Source organism: Toxorhynchites rutilus, chromosome 2 (genome assembly GCF_029784135.1).
Source record: "Toxorhynchites rutilus septentrionalis strain SRP chromosome 2, ASM2978413v1, whole genome shotgun sequence".
Lineage (NCBI taxonomy): Eukaryota > Metazoa > Arthropoda > Insecta > Diptera > Culicidae > Toxorhynchites > Toxorhynchites rutilus.
Genome location: NC_073745.1, coordinates 149813 through 167631, shown reverse-complemented (window position 1 = coordinate 167631; position 17819 = coordinate 149813).

Sequence of the window (17819 nt, the reverse complement as noted above, 5' to 3'; positions counted from 1 at the left end):
AACACCTGATTGGCAACACACCCGAAGCACCTCGATCCAAAACTTTTGCTCTCCCATCGTCCTCGGTCGAGAACACCTGATTGGCAACACAACCGAAGCACCTCGAGACAAAATTTTGCTCTCCCATCGTCCTTGGTCGAAAACATGTGATTGACATCACACCCGAAGCACCTCGGTCCAAAGCTTTTGCTCTCCCATCGTCCTCGGTCGAAAACATGTGATTGACATCACACCCGAAGCACCTCGATCCAAAACTTTTGCTCTCCTGTCGTCTTCGGTCGAAAACTTCTGATTGGCAACACAACCGAAGCACCTCGAGACAAAATTTTGCTCTCCCATCGTCCTTGGTCGAAAACATGTGATTGACATCACACCCGAAGCACCTCGGTCCAAAGCTTTTGCTCTCCCATCGTCCTCGGTCGAAAACATGTGATTGACATCACACCCGAAGCACCTCGATCCAAAACTTTTGCTCTCCCATCGTCCTCGGTCGAGAACACCTGATTGGCAACACAACCGAAGCACCTCGAGACAAAATTTTGCTCTCCCATCGTCCTTGGTCGAAAACATGTGATTGACATCACACCCGAAGCACCTCGGTCCAAAGCTTTTGCTCTCCCATCGTCCTCGGTCGAAAACATGTGATTGACATCACACCCGAAGCACCTCGATCCAAAACTTTTGCTCTCCCATCGTCCTCGGTCGAGAACACCTGATTGGCAACACAACCGAAGCACCTCGAGACAAAATTTTGCTCTCCCATCGTCCTTGGTCGAAAACATGTGATTGACATTACACCCGAAGCACCTCGGTCCAAAGCTTTTGCTCTCCCATCGTCCTCGGTCGAAAACATGTGATTGACATCACACCCGAAGCACCTCGATCCAAAACTTTTGCTCTCCCATCGTCCTTGGTCGAAAACATGTGATTGACATCACACCCGAAGCACCTCGATCCAAAACTTTTGCTCTCCCATCGTCCTCGGTCGAAAACATGTGACACCCGAAGCACCTCGATCCAAAACTTCTGCTCTCCCATCGTCCTCGGTCGAGAACACCTGATTGGCAACACAACCGAAGCACCTCGAGACAAAATTTTGCTCTCCCATCGTCCTCGGTCGAAAACATGTGATTGACATCACACCCGAAGCACCTCGATCCAAAACTTTTGTTCTTCCATCGTCCTCGGTCGAAAACATACGATTAGCAACACACCCGAAGCACCTCGGTCCAAAGCTTTTGCTCTCCCTTCGTCCTCGGTCGAAAACATGTGATTGACATCACACCCGAAGCACCTCGATCCAAAACTTTTGCTCTCCCATCGTCCTCGGTCGAAAACATGTGACACCCGAAGCACCTCGATCCAAAACTTCTGCTCTCCCATCGTCCTCGGTCGAGAACACCTGATTGGCAACACAACCGAAGCACCTCGAGACAAAATTTTGCTCTCCCATCGTCCTCGGTCGAAAACATGTGATTGACATCACACCCGAAGCACCTCGATCCAAAACTTTTGCTCTCCCATCGTCCTCGGTCGAAAACATGTGACACCCGAAGCACCTCGATCCAAAACTTTTGCTCTCCCATCGTCCTCGGTCGAGAACACCTGATTGGCAACACAACCGAAGCACCTCGAGACAAAATTTTGCTCTCCCATCGTCCTCGGTCGAAAACATGTGATTGACATCACACCCGAAGCACCTCGATCCAAAACTTTTGCTCTCCCATCGTCCTTGGTCGAAAACATGTGATTGACATCACACCCGAAGCACCTCGATCCAAAACTTTTGCTCTCCCATCGTCCTCGGTCGAAAACATGTAATTGACATCACACCCGAAGCACCTCGATCCAAAACTTTTGCTCTCCCATCGTCCTCGGTCGAAAACATGTATTGACATCACACCCGAAGCACCTCGATCCAAAACTTTTGTTCTTCCATCGTCCTCGGTCGAAAACATACGATTAGCAACACACCCGAAGCACCTCGGTCCAAAGCTTTTGCTCTCCCTTCGTCCTCGGTCGAAAACATGTGATTGACATCACACCCGAAGCACCTCGATCCAAAACTTTTGCTCTCCCATCGTCCTCGGTCGAAAACATGTGATTGACACACACCCGAAGCACCTCGATCCAAAACTTTTGCTCTCCCATCGTCCTCGGTCGAAAACATGTGATTGACATCACACCCGAAGCACCTCGATCCAAAACTTTTGCTCTCCCATCGTCCTCGGTCGAAAACATGTGATTGACACACACCCGAAGCACCTCGATCCAAAACTTTTGCTCTCCCATCGTCCTCGGTCGAGAACACCTGATTGACATCACACCCGAAGCACCTCGATCCAAAACTTTTGCTCTCCCATCGTCCTCGGTCGAGAACACCTGATTGGCAACACAACCGAAGCACCTCGTGACAAAATTTTGTTCTCCCATCGTCCTCGGTCGAGAACACCTGATTGGCAACACAACCGAAGCACCTCGTGACAAAATTTTGTTTTTTTGAAACCTCGATCCAAAACTTTTGCTCTCCCATCGTCCTCGGTCGAGAACACCTGATTGGCAACACAACCGAAGCACCTCGTGACAAAATTTTGTTCTCCCATCGTCCTCGGTCGAAAACATGTGATTGACATCACACCCGAAGCACCTCGGTCCAAAGCTTTTGCTCTCCCATCGTCCTCGGTCGAAAACATGTGATTGACATCACACCCGAAGCACCTCGATCCAAAACTTTTGCTCTCCCATCGTCCTCGGTCGAGAACATGTGATTGACATCACACCCGAAGCACCTCGATCCAAAACTTTTGCTCTCCCATCGTCCTTGGTCGAAAACATGTGACACCCGAAGCACCTCGATCCAAAACTTCTGCTCTCCCATCGTCCTCGGTCGAGAACACCTGATTGGCAACACAACCGAAGCACCTCGAGACAAAATTTTGCTCTCCCATCGTCCTCGGTCGAAAACATGTGATTGACATCACACCCGAAGCACCTCGATCCAAAACTTTTGTTCTTCCATCGTCCTCGGTCGAAAACATACGATTAGCAACACACCCGAAGCACCTCGGTCCAAAGCTTTTGCTCTCCCTTCGTCCTCGGTCGAAAACATGTGATTGACATCACACCCGAAGCACCTCGATCCAAAACTTTTGCTCTCCCATCGTCCTCGGTCGAAAACATGTGACACCCGAAGCACCTCGATCCAAAACTTCTGCTCTCCCATCGTCCTCGGTCGAGAACACCTGATTGGCAACACAACCGAAGCACCTCGAGACAAAATTTTGCTCTCCCATCGTCCTCGGTCGAAAACATGTGATTGACATCACACCCGAAGCACCTCGATCCAAAACTTTTGCTCTCTCATCGTCCTCGGTCGAGAACACCTGATTGGCAACACACCCGAAGCACCTCGATCCAAAACTTTTGCTCTCCCATCGTCCTCGGTCGAGAACACCTGATTGGCAACACAACCGAAGCACCTCGAGACAAAATTTTGCTCTCCCATCGTCCTTGGTCGAAAACATGTGATTGACATCACACCCGAAGCACCTCGGTCCAAAGCTTTTGCTCTCCCATCGTCCTCGGTCGAAAACATGTGATTGACATCACACCCGAAGCACCTCGATCCAAAACTTTTGCTCTCCTGTCGTCTTCGGTCGAAAACTTCTGATTGGCAACACAACCGAAGCACCTCGAGACAAAATTTTGCTCTCCCATCGTCCTTGGTCGAAAACATGTGATTGACATCACACCCGAAGCACCTCGGTCCAAAGCTTTTGCTCTCCCATCGTCCTCGGTCGAAAACATGTGATTGACATCACACCCGAAGCACCTCGATCCAAAACTTTTGCTCTCCCATCGTCCTCGGTCGAGAACACCTGATTGGCAACACAACCGAAGCACCTCGAGACAAAATTTTGCTCTCCCATCGTCCTTGGTCGAAAACATGTGATTGACATCACACCCGAAGCACCTCGGTCCAAAGCTTTTGCTCTCCCATCGTCCTCGGTCGAAAACATGTGATTGACATCACACCCGAAGCACCTCGATCCAAAACTTTTGCTCTCCTGTCGTCTTCGGTCGAAAACTTCTGATTGGCAACACAACCGAAGCACCTCGAGACAAAATTTTGCTCTCCCATCGTCCTTGGTCGAAAACATGTGATTGACATCACACCCGAAGCACCTCGGTCCAAAGCTTTTGCTCTCCCATCGTCCTCGGTCGAAAACATGTGATTGACATCACACCCGAAGCACCTCGATCCAAAACTTTTGCTCTCCCATCGTCCTCGGTCGAGAACACCTGATTGGCAACACAACCGAAGCACCTCGAGACAAAATTTTGCTCTCCCATCGTCCTTGGTCGAAAACATGTGATTGACATCACACCCGAAGCACCTCGGTCCAAAGCTTTTGCTCTCCCATCGTCCTCGGTCGAAAACATGTGATTGACATCACACCCGAAGCACCTCGATCCAAAACTTTTGCTCTCCCATCGTCCTCGGTCGAGAACACCTGATTGGCAACACAACCGAAGCACCTCGAGACAAAATTTTGCTCTCCCATCGTCCTTGGTCGAAAACATGTGATTGACATTACACCCGAAGCACCTCGGTCCAAAGCTTTTGCTCTCCCATCGTCCTCGGTCGAAAACATGTGATTGACATCACACCCGAAGCACCTCGATCCAAAACTTTTGCTCTCCCATCGTCCTTGGTCGAAAACATGTGATTGACATCACACCCGAAGCACCTCGATCCAAAACTTTTGCTCTCCCATCGTCCTCGGTCGAAAACATGTGACACCCGAAGCACCTCGATCCAAAACTTCTGCTCTCCCATCGTCCTCGGTCGAGAACACCTGATTGGCAACACAACCGAAGCACCTCGAGACAAAATTTTGCTCTCCCATCGTCCTCGGTCGAAAACATGTGATTGACATCACACCCGAAGCACCTCGATCCAAAACTTTTGCTCTCCTGTCGTCTTCGGTCGAAAACTTCTGATTGGCAACACAACCGAAGCACCTCGAGACAAAATTTTGCTCTCCCATCGTCCTTGGTCGAAAACATGTGATTGACATTACACCCGAAGCACCTCGGTCCAAAGCTTTTGCTCTCCCATCGTCCTCGGTCGAAAACATGTGATTGACATCACACCCGAAGCACCTCGATCCAAAACTTTTGCTCTCCCATCGTCCTTGGTCGAAAACATGTGATTGACATCACACCCGAAGCACCTCGATCCAAAACTTTTGCTCTCCCATCGTCCTCGGTCGAGAACATGTGATTGACATCACACCCGAAGCACCTCGATCCAAAACTTTTGCTCTCCCATCGTCCTTGGTCGAAAACATGTGACACCCGAAGCACCTCGATCCAAAACTTCTGCTCTCCCATCGTCCTCGGTCGAGAACACCTGATTGGCAACACAACCGAAGCACCTCGAGACAAAATTTTGCTCTCCCATCGTCCTCGGTCGAAAACATGTGATTGACATCACACCCGAAGCACCTCGATCCAAAACTTTTGTTCTTCCATCGTCCTCGGTCGAAAACATACGATTAGCAACACACCCGAAGCACCTCGGTCCAAAGCTTTTGCTCTCCCTTCGTCCTCGGTCGAAAACATGTGATTGACATCACACCCGAAGCACCTCGATCCAAAACTTTTGCTCTCCCATCGTCCTCGGTCGAGAACATGTGATTGACATCACACCCGAAGCACCTCGATCCAAAACTTTTGCTCTCCCATCGTCCTTGGTCGAAAACATGTGACACCCGAAGCACCTCGATCCAAAACTTCTGCTCTCCCATCGTCCTCGGTCGAGAACACCTGATTGGCAACACAACCGAAGCACCTCGAGACAAAATTTTGCTCTCCCATCGTCCTCGGTCGAAAACATGTGATTGACATCACACCCGAAGCACCTCGATCCAAAACTTTTGTTCTTCCATCGTCCTCGGTCGAAAACATACGATTAGCAACACACCCGAAGCACCTCGGTCCAAAGCTTTTGCTCTCCCTTCGTCCTCGGTCGAAAACATGTGATTGACATCACACCCGAAGCACCTCGGTCCAAAGCTTTTGCTCTCCCATCGTCCTCGGTCGAAAACATGTGATTGACATCACACCCGAAGCACCTCGATCCAAAACTTTTGCTCTCCCATCGTCCTCGGTCGAAAACATGTGACACCCGAAGCACCTCGATCCAAAACTTCTGCTCTCCCATCGTCCTCGGTCGAGAACACCTGATTGGCAACACAACCGAAGCACCTCGAGACAAAATTTTGCTCTCCCATCGTCCTCGGTCGAAAACATGTGATTGACATCACACCCGAAGCACCTCGATCCAAAACTTTTGCTCTCTCATCGTCCTCGGTCGAGAACACCTGATTGGCAACACACCCGAAGCACCTCGATCCAAAACTTTTGCTCTCCCATCGTCCTCGGTCGAGAACACCTGATTGGCAACACAACCGAAGCACCTCGAGACAAAATTTTGCTCTCCCATCGTCCTTGGTCGAAAACATGTGATTGACATCACACCCGAAGCACCTCGGTCCAAAGCTTTTGCTCTCCCATCGTCCTCGGTCGAAAACATGTGATTGACATCACACCCGAAGCACCTCGATCCAAAACTTTTGCTCTCCTGTCGTCTTCGGTCGAAAACTTCTGATTGGCAACACAACCGAAGCACCTCGAGACAAAATTTTGCTCTCCCATCGTCCTTGGTCGAAAACATGTGATTGACATCACACCCGAAGCACCTCGGTCCAAAGCTTTTGCTCTCCCATCGTCCTCGGTCGAAAACATGTGATTGACATCACACCCGAAGCACCTCGATCCAAAACTTTTGCTCTCCCATCGTCCTCGGTCGAGAACACCTGATTGGCAACACAACCGAAGCACCTCGAGACAAAATTTTGCTCTCCCATCGTCCTTGGTCGAAAACATGTGATTGACATCACACCCGAAGCACCTCGGTCCAAAGCTTTTGCTCTCCCATCGTCCTCGGTCGAAAACATGTGATTGACATCACACCCGAAGCACCTCGATCCAAAACTTTTGCTCTCCTGTCGTCTTCGGTCGAAAACTTCTGATTGGCAACACAACCGAAGCACCTCGAGACAAAATTTTGCTCTCCCATCGTCCTTGGTCGAAAACATGTGATTGACATCACACCCGAAGCACCTCGGTCCAAAGCTTTTGCTCTCCCATCGTCCTCGGTCGAAAACATGTGATTGACATCACACCCGAAGCACCTCGATCCAAAACTTTTGCTCTCCCATCGTCCTCGGTCGAGAACACCTGATTGGCAACACAACCGAAGCACCTCGAGACAAAATTTTGCTCTCCCATCGTCCTTGGTCGAAAACATGTGATTGACATTACACCCGAAGCACCTCGGTCCAAAGCTTTTGCTCTCCCATCGTCCTCGGTCGAAAACATGTGATTGACATCACACCCGAAGCACCTCGATCCAAAACTTTTGCTCTCCCATCGTCCTTGGTCGAAAACATGTGATTGACATCACACCCGAAGCACCTCGATCCAAAACTTTTGCTCTCCCATCGTCCTCGGTCGAAAACATGTGACACCCGAAGCACCTCGATCCAAAACTTCTGCTCTCCCATCGTCCTCGGTCGAGAACACCTGATTGGCAACACAACCGAAGCACCTCGAGACAAAATTTTGCTCTCCCATCGTCCTCGGTCGAAAACATGTGATTGACATCACACCCGAAGCACCTCGATCCAAAACTTTTGCTCTCCTGTCGTCTTCGGTCGAAAACTTCTGATTGGCAACACAACCGAAGCACCTCGAGACAAAATTTTGCTCTCCCATCGTCCTTGGTCGAAAACATGTGATTGACATTACACCCGAATCACCTCGGTCCAAAGCTTTTGCTCTCCCATCGTCCTCGGTCGAAAACATGTGATTGACATCACACCCGAAGCACCTCGATCCAAAACTTTTGCTCTCCCATCGTCCTTGGTCGAAAACATGTGATTGACATCACACCCGAAGCACCTCGATCCAAAACTTTTGCTCTCCCATCGTCCTCGGTCGAGAACATGTGATTGACATCACACCCGAAGCACCTCGATCCAAAACTTTTGCTCTCCCATCGTCCTTGGTCGAAAACATGTGACACCCGAAGCACCTCGATCCAAAACTTCTGCTCTCCCATCGTCCTCGGTCGAGAACACCTGATTGGCAACACAACCGAAGCACCTCGAGACAAAATTTTGCTCTCCCATCGTCCTCGGTCGAAAACATGTGATTGACATCACACCCGAAGCACCTCGATCCAAAACTTTTGCTCTCCCATCGTCCTTGGTCGAAAACATGTGATTGACATCACACTCGAAGCACCTCTTTCCAAAACTTTTGCTCTCCCTTCGTCCTCGGTCGAAAACATGTGATTGACATTACACCCGAAGCACCTCGGTCCAAAGCTTTTGCTCTCCCATCGTCCTCGGTCGAAAACATGTGATTGACATCACACTCGAAGCACCTCTTTCCAAAACTTTTGCTCTCCCATCGTCCTTGGTCGAAAACATCTGATTGACATCACACCCGAAGCACCTCGATCCAAAACTTTTGCTCTCCCATCGTCCTCGGTCCAGAACACCTGATTGGCAACACAACCGAAGCACCTCGAGAAAAAATTTTGCTCTCCCATCGTCCTCGGTCGAAAACATGTGATTGACATCACACCCGAAGCACCTCGATCCAAAACTTTTGCTCTCCCATCGTCCTCGGTCGAAAACATGTGATTGACATCACACCCGAAGCACCTCGGTCCAAAGCTTTTGCTCTCCCATCGTCCTCGGTCGAAAACATGTGATTGACATCACACCCGAAGCACCTCGATCCAAAACTTTTGCTCTCCCATCGTCCTCGGTCGAGAACACCTGATTGGCAACACACCCGAAGCACCTCGATCCAAAACTTCAGCTCTCCCATCGTCCTCGGTCGAGAACACCTGATTGGCAACACAACCGAAGCACCTCGAGACAAAATTTTGCTCTCCCATCGTCCTTGGTCGAAAACATGTGATTGACATCACACCCGAAGCACCTCGGTCCAAAGCTTTTGCTCTCCCATCGTCCTCGGTCGAAAACATGTGATTGACATCACACCCGAAGCACCTCGGTCCAAAGCTTTTGCTCTCCCATCGTCCTCGGTCGAAAACATGTGATTGACATCACACCCGAAGCACCTCGATCCAAAACTTTTGCTCTCCCATCGTCCTCGGTCGAGAACACCTGATTGGCAACACACCCGAAGCACCTCGATCCAAAACTTTTGCTCTCCCATCGTCCTCGGTCGAAAACACCTGATAGGCAACACACCCGAAGCACCTCGAGACAAAATTTTGCTCTCCCATCGTCCTCGGTCGAAAACATGTGATTGACATCACACCCGAAGCACCTCAATCCAAAACTTTTGCTCTTCCATCGTCCTTGGTCGAAAACACGTGATTGACATCACACCCGAAGCACCTCGGTCCAAAGCTTTTGCTCTCCCATCGTCCTCGGTCGAAAACATGTGATTGACATCACACCCGAAGCACCTCGATCCAAAACTTTTGCTCTCCCATCGTCCTCGGTCGAAAACATGTGATTGACATCACACCCGAAGCACCTCGATCCAAAACTTTTGCTCTCCCATCGTCCTCGGTCGAGAACACCTGATTGGCAACACACCCGAAGCACCTCGATCCAAAACTTTTGCTCTCCCATCGTCCTCGGTCGAAAACATGTGATTGACATCACACCCGAAGCACCTCAATCCAAAACTTTTGCTCTTCCATCGTCCTTGGTCGAAAACACGTGATTGACATCACACCCGAAGCACCTCGGTCCAAAGCTTTTGCTCTCCCATCGTCCTCGGTCGAAAACATGTGATTGACATCACACCCGAAGCACCTCGATCCAAAACTTTTGCTCTCCCATCGTCCTCGGTCGAGAACACCTGATTGGCAACACACCCGAAGCACCTCGATCCAAAACTTTTGCTCTCCCATCGTCCTCGGTCGAAAACATGTGATTGACATCACACCCGAAGCACCTCGATCCAAAACTTTTGCTCTCCCATCGTCCTCGGTCGAAAACATGTGATTGACATCACACCCGAAGCACCTCGATCCAAAACTTTTGCTCTCCCATCGTCCTCGGTCGAGAACACCTGATTGGCAACACACCCGAAGCACCTCGATCCAAAACTTTTGCTCTCCCATCGTCCTCGGTCCAGAACACCTGATTGGAAACACAACCGAAGCACCTCGAGAAAAAATGTTGCTCTCCCATCGTCCTCGGTCGAAAACATGTGATTGACATCACACCCGAAGCACCTCGATCCAAAACTTTTGCTCTCCCATCGTCCTCGGTCTAGAACACCTGATTGGCAACACACCCGAAGCACCTCGATCCAAAACTTTTGCTCTCCCATCGTCCTCGGTCGAGAACACCTGATTGGCAACACAACCGAAGCACCTCGAGACAAAATTTTGCTCTCCCATCGTCCTCGGTCGAGAACACCTGATTGGCAACACACCCGAAGCACCTCGATCCAAAACTTTTGCTCTCCCATCGTCCTCGGTCCAGAACACATGATTGGAAACACAACCGAAGCACCTCGAGAAAAAATGTTGCTCTCCCATCGTCCTCGGTCGAAAACATGTGATTGACATCACACCCGAAGCACCTCGATCCAAAACTTTTGCTTTCCCATCGTCCTCGGTCTAGAACACCTGATTGGCAACACACCCGAAGCACCTCGATCCAAAACTTTTGCTCTCCCATCGTCCTCGGTCGAAAACATGTGATTGACATCACACCCGAAGCACCTCGATCCAAAACTTTTGCTCTCCCATCGTCCTCGGTCGAAAACATGTGATTGACATCACACCCGAAGCACCTCGATCCAAAACTTTTGCTCTCCCATCGTCCTCGGTCGAGAACACCTGATTGGCAACACACCCGAAGCACCTCGATCCAAAACTTTTGCTCTCCCATCGTCCTCGGTCGAAAACATGTGATTGACATCACACCCGAAGCACCTCGATCCAAAACTTTTGCTCTCCCATCGTCCTCGGTCGAGAACACCTGATTGGCAACACACCCGAAGCACCTCGATCCAAAACTTTTGCTCTCCCATCGTCCTCGGTCCAGAACACCTGATTGGCAACACAACCGAAGCACCTCGAGAAAAAATTTTGCTCTCCCATCGTCCTCGGTCGAAAACATGTGATTGACATCACACCCGAAGCACCTCGATCCAAAACTTTTGCTCTCCCATCGTCCTCGGTCTAGAACACCTGATTGGCAACACACCCGAAGCACCTCGATCCAAAACTTTTGCTCTCCCATCGTCCTCGGTCGAGAACACCTGATTGGCAACACAACCGAAGCACCTCGAGACAAAATTTTGCTCTCCCATCGTCCTTGGTCGAAAACATGTGATTGACATCACACCCGAAGCACCTCGGTCCAAAGCTTTTGCTCTCCCATCGTCCTCGGTCGAAAACATGTGATTGACATCACACCCGAAGCACCTCGATCCAAAACTTTTGCTCTCCCATCGTCCTCGGTCGAAAACATGTGATTGACATCACACCCGAAGCACCTCGATCCAAAACTTTTGCTCTCCCATCGTCCTCGGTCGAGAACACCTGATTGGCAACACACCCGAAGCACCTCGATCCAAAACTTTTGCTCTCCCATCGTCCTCGGTCGAAAACATGTGATTGACATCACACCCGAAGCACCTCGATCCAAAACTTTTGCTCTCCCATCGTCCTCGGTCGAGAACACCTGATTGGCAACACACCCGAAGCACCTCGATCCAAAACTTTTGCTCTCCCATCGTCCTCGGTCCAGAACACCTGATTGGCAACACAACCGAAGCACCTCGAGAAAAAATTTTGCTCTCCCATCGTCCTCGGTCGAAAACATGTGATTGACATCACACCCGAAGCACCTCGATCCAAAACTTTTGCTCTCCCATCGTCCTCGGTCGAAAACATGTGATTGACATGACCCGAAGCACCTCGATCCAAAACTTTTGCTCTCACATCGTCCTCGGTCCAGAACACCTGATTGGCAACACAACCGAAGCACCTCGAGAAAAAATTTTGCTCTCCCATCGTCCTCGGTCGAAAACATGTGATTGACATCACACCCGAAGCACCTCGATCCAAAACTTTTGCTCTCCCATCGTCCTCGGTCTAGAACACCTGATTGGCAACACACCCGAAGCACGAGAAACTGATTGGCAACACACCCGAAGCACCTCGATCCAAAACTTTTGCTCTCTCATCGTCCTCGGTCGAGAACACCTGATTGGCAACACACCCGAAGCACCTCGATCCAAAACTTCAGCTCTCCCATCGTCCTCGGTCGAGAACACCTGATTGGCAACACAACCGAAGCACCTCGAGACAAAATTTTGCTCTCCCATCGTCCTTGGTCGAAAACATGTGATTGACATCACACCCGAAGCACCTCGGTCCAAAGCTTTTGCTCTCCCATCGTCCTCGGTCGAAAACATGTGATTGACATCACACCCGAATCACCTCGATCCAAAACTTTTGCTCTCCCATCGTCCTCGGTCGAAAACATGTGATTGACATCACACCCGAAGCACCTCGATCCAAAACTTTTGCTCTCCCATCGTCCTCGGTCGAGAACACCTGATTGGCAACACACCCGAAGCACCTCGATCCAAAACTTTTGCTCTCCCATCGTCCTCGGTCGAAAACACCTGATAGGCAACACACCCGAAGCACCTCGAGACAAAATTTTGCTCTCCCATCGTCCTCGGTCGAAAACATGTGATTGACATCACACCCGAAGCACCTCAATCCAAAACTTTTGCTCTTCCATCGTCCTTGGTCGAAAACACGTGATTGACATCACACCCGAAGCACCTCGGTCCAAAGCTTTTGCTCTCCCATCGTCCTCGGTCGAAAACATGTGATTGACATCACACCCGAAGCACCTCGATCCAAAACTTTTGCTCTCCCATCGTCCTCGGTCGAGAACACCTGATTGGCAACACACCCGAAGCACCTCGATCCAAAACTTTTGCTCTCCCATCGTCCTCGGTCGAAAACATGTGATTGACATCACACCCGAAGCACCTCGATCCAAAACTTTTGCTCTCCCATCGTCCTCGGTCGAAAACATGTGATTGACATCACACCCGAAGCACCTCGATCCAAAACTTTTGCTCTCCCATCGTCCTCGGTCGAGAACACCTGATTGGCAACACACCCGAAGCACCTCGATCCAAAACTTTTGCTCTCCCATCGTCCTCGGTCGAAAACATGTGATTGACATCACACCCGAAGCACCTCAATCCAAAACTTTTGCTCTTCCATCGTCCTTGGTCGAAAACACGTGATTGACATCACACCCGAAGCACCTCGGTCCAAAGCTTTTGCTCTCCCATCGTCCTCGGTCGAAAACATGTGATTGACATCACACCCGAAGCACCTCGATCCAAAACTTTTGCTCTCCCATCGTCCTCGGTCGAGAACACCTGATTGGCAACACACCCGAAGCACCTCGATCCAAAACTTTTGCTCTCCCATCGTCCTCGGTCGAAAACATGTGATTGACATCACACCCGAAGCACCTCGATCCAAAACTTTTGCTCTCCCATCGTCCTCGGTCGAAAACATGTGATTGACATCACACCCGAAGCACCTCGATCCAAAACTTTTGCTCTCCCATCGTCCTCGGTCGAGAACACCTGATTGGCAACACACCCGAAGCACCTCGATCCAAAACTTTTGCTCTCCCATCGTCCTCGGTCCAGAACACCTGATTGGAAACACAACCGAAGCACCTCGAGAAAAAATGTTGCTCTCCCATCGTCCTCGGTCGAAAACATGTGATTGACATCACACCCGAAGCACCTCGATCCAAAACTTTTGCTCTCCCATCGTCCTCGGTCTAGAACACCTGATTGGCAACACACCCGAAGCACCTCGATCCAAAACTTTTGCTCTCCCATCGTCCTCGGTCGAGAACACCTGATTGGCAACACAACCGAAGCACCTCGAGACAAAATTTTGCTCTCCCATCGTCCTCGGTCGAGAACACCTGATTGGCAACACACCCGAAGCACCTCGATCCAAAACTTTTGCTCTCCCATCGTCCTCGGTCCAGAACACATGATTGGAAACACAACCGAAGCACCTCGAGAAAAAATGTTGCTCTCCCATCGTCCTCGGTCGAAAACATGTGATTGACATCACACCCGAAGCACCTCGATCCAAAACTTTTGCTTTCCCATCGTCCTCGGTCTAGAACACCTGATTGGCAACACACCCGAAGCACCTCGATCCAAAACTTTTGCTCTCCCATCGTCCTCGGTCGAAAACATGTGATTGACATCACACCCGAAGCACCTCGATCCAAAACTTTTGCTCTCCCATCGTCCTCGGTCGAAAACATGTGATTGACATCACACCCGAAGCACCTCGATCCAAAACTTTTGCTCTCCCATCGTCCTCGGTCGAGAACACCTGATTGGCAACACACCCGAAGCACCTCGATCCAAAACTTTTGCTCTCCCATCGTCCTCGGTCGAAAACATGTGATTGACATCACACCCGAAGCACCTCGATCCAAAACTTTTGCTCTCCCATCGTCCTCGGTCGAGAACACCTGATTGGCAACACAACCGAAGCACCTCGTGACAAAATTTTGTTTTTTTGAAACCTCGATCCAAAACTTTTGCTCTCCCATCGTCCTCGGTCGAGAACACCTGATTGGCAACACAACCGAAGCACCTCGTGACAAAATTTTGCTCTCCCATCGTCCTCGGTCGAAAACATGTGATTGACATCACACCCGAAGCACCTCGATCCAAAACTTTTGCTCTCCCATCGTCCTTGGTCGAAAACATGTGATTGACATCACACCCGAAGCACCTCGATCCAAAACTTTTGCTCTCCCATCGTCCTCGGTCGAAAACATGTAATTGACATCACACCCGAAGCACCTCGATCCAAAACTTTTGCTCTCCCATCGTCCTCGGTCGAAAACATGTGATTGACATCACACCCGAAGCACCTCGATCCAAAACTTTTGTTCTTCCATCGTCCTCGGTCTAAAACATACGATTAGCAACACACCCGAAGCACCTCGGTCCAAAGCTTTTGCTCTCCCTTCGTCCTCGGTCGAAAACATGTGATTGACATCACACCCGAAGCACCTCGATCCAAAACTTTTGCTCTCCCATCGTCCTCGGTCGAAAACATGTGATTGACACACACCCGAAGCACCTCGATCCAAAACTTTTGCTCTCCCATCGTCCTCGGTCGAGAACACCTGATTGGCAACACAACCGAAGCACCTCGTGACAAACTTTTGCTCTCCCATCGTCCTCGGTCGAAAACATGTGATTGACATCACACCCGAAGCACCTCGATCCAAAACTTTTGCTCTCCCATCGTCCTCGGTCGAAAACATGTGATTGACATCACACCCGAAGCACCTCGATCCAAAACTTTTGCTCTCCCATCGTCCTCGGTCGAGAACACCTGATTGGCAACACACCCGAAGCACCTCGATCCAAAACTTTTGCTCTCCCATCGTCCTCGGTCGAAAACATGTGATTGACATCACACCCGAAGCACCTCGATCCAAAACTTTTGCTCTCCCATCGTCCTCGGTCGAAAACATGTGATTGACATCACACCCGAAGCACCTCGATCCAAAACTTTTGCTCTCCCATCGTCCTCGGTCGAGAACACCTGATTGGCAACACACCCGAAGCACCTCGATCCAAAACTTTTGCTCTCCCATCGTCCTCGGTCGAAAACATGTGATTGACATCACACCCGAAGCACCTCAATCCAAAACTTTTGCTCTTCCATCGTCCTTGGTCGAAAACACGTGATTGACATCACACCCGAAGCACCTCGGTCCAAAGCTTTTGCTCTCCCATCGTCCTCGGTCGAAAACATGTGATTGACATCACACCCGAAGCACCTCGATCCAAAACTTTTGCTCTCCCATCGTCCTCGGTCGAGAACACCTGATTGGCAACACACCCGAAGCACCTCGATCCAAAACTTTTGCTCTCCCATCGTCCTCGGTCCAGAACACCTGATTGGAAACACAACCGAAGCACCTCGAGAAAAAATGTTGCTCTCCCATCGTCCTCGGTCGAAAACATGTGATTGACATCACACCCGAAGCACCTCGATCCAAAACTTTTGCTCTCCCATCGTCCTCGGTCTAGAACACCTGATTGGCAACACACCCGAAGCACCTCGATCCAAAACTTTTGCTCTCCCATCGTCCTCGGTCGAGAACACCTGATTGGCAACACAACCGAAGCACCTCGAGACAAAATTTTGCTCTCCCATCGTCCTCGGTCGAGAACACCTGATTGGCAACACACCCGAAGCACCTCGATCCAAAACTTTTGCTCTCCCATCGTCCTCGGTCCAGAACACATGATTGGAAACACAACCGAAGCACCTCGAGAAAAAATGTTGCTCTCCCATCGTCCTCGGTCGAAAACATGTGATTGACATCACACCCGAAGCACCTCGATCCAAAACTTTTGCTTTCCCATCGTCCTCGGTCTAGAACACCTGATTGGCAACACACCCGAAGCACCTCGATCCAAAACTTTTGCTCTCCCATCGTCCTCGGTCGAAAACATGTGATTGACATCACACCCGAAGCACCTCGATCCAAAACTTTTGCTCTCCCATCGTCCTCGGTCGAAAACATGTGATTGACATCACACCCGAAGCACCTCGATCCAAAACTTTTGCTCTCCCATCGTCCTCGGTCGAGAACACCTGATTGGCAACACACCCGAAGCACCTCGATCCAAAACTTTTGCTCTCCCATCGTCCTCGGTCGAAAACATGTGATTGACATCACACCCGAAGCACCTCGATCCAAAACTTTTGCTCTCCCATCGTCCTCGGTCGAGAACACCTGATTGGCAACATACCCGAAGCACCTCGATCCAAAACTTTTGCTCTCCCATCGTCCTCGGTCCAGAATACCTGATTGGCAACACAACCGAAGCACCTCGAGAAAAAATTTTGCTCTCCCATCGTCCTCGGTCGAAAACATGTGATTGACATCACACCCGAAGCACCTCGATCCAAAACTTTTGCTCTCCCATCGTCCTCGGTCTAGAACACCTGATTGGCAACACACCCGAAGCACCTCGATCCAAAACTTTTGCTCTCCCATCGTCCTCGGTCGAGAACACCTGATTGGCAACACAACCGAAGCACCTCGAGACAAAATTTTGCTCTCCCATCGTCCTTGGTCGAAAACATGTGATTGACATCACACCCGAAGCACCTCGGTCCAAAGCTTTTGCTCTCCCATCGTCCTCGGTCGAAAACATGTGATTGACATCACACCCGAAGCACCTCGATCCAAAACTTTTGCTCTCCCATCGTCCTCGGTCGAAAACATGTGATTGACATCACACCCGAAGCACCTCGATCCAAAACTTTTGCTCTCCCATCGTCCTCGGTCGAGAACACCTGATTGGCAACACACCCGAAGCACCTCGATCCAAAACTTTTGCTCTCCCATCGTCCTCGGTCGAAAACATGTGATTGACATCACACCCGAAGCACCTCGATCCAAAACTTTTGCTCTCCCATCGTCCTCGGTCGAGAACACCTGATTGGCAACACACCCGAAGCACCTCGATCCAAAACTTTTGCTCTCCCATCGTCCTCGGTCCAGAACACCTGATTGGCAACACAACCGAAGCACCTCGAGAAAAAATTTTGCTCTCCCATCGTCCTCGGT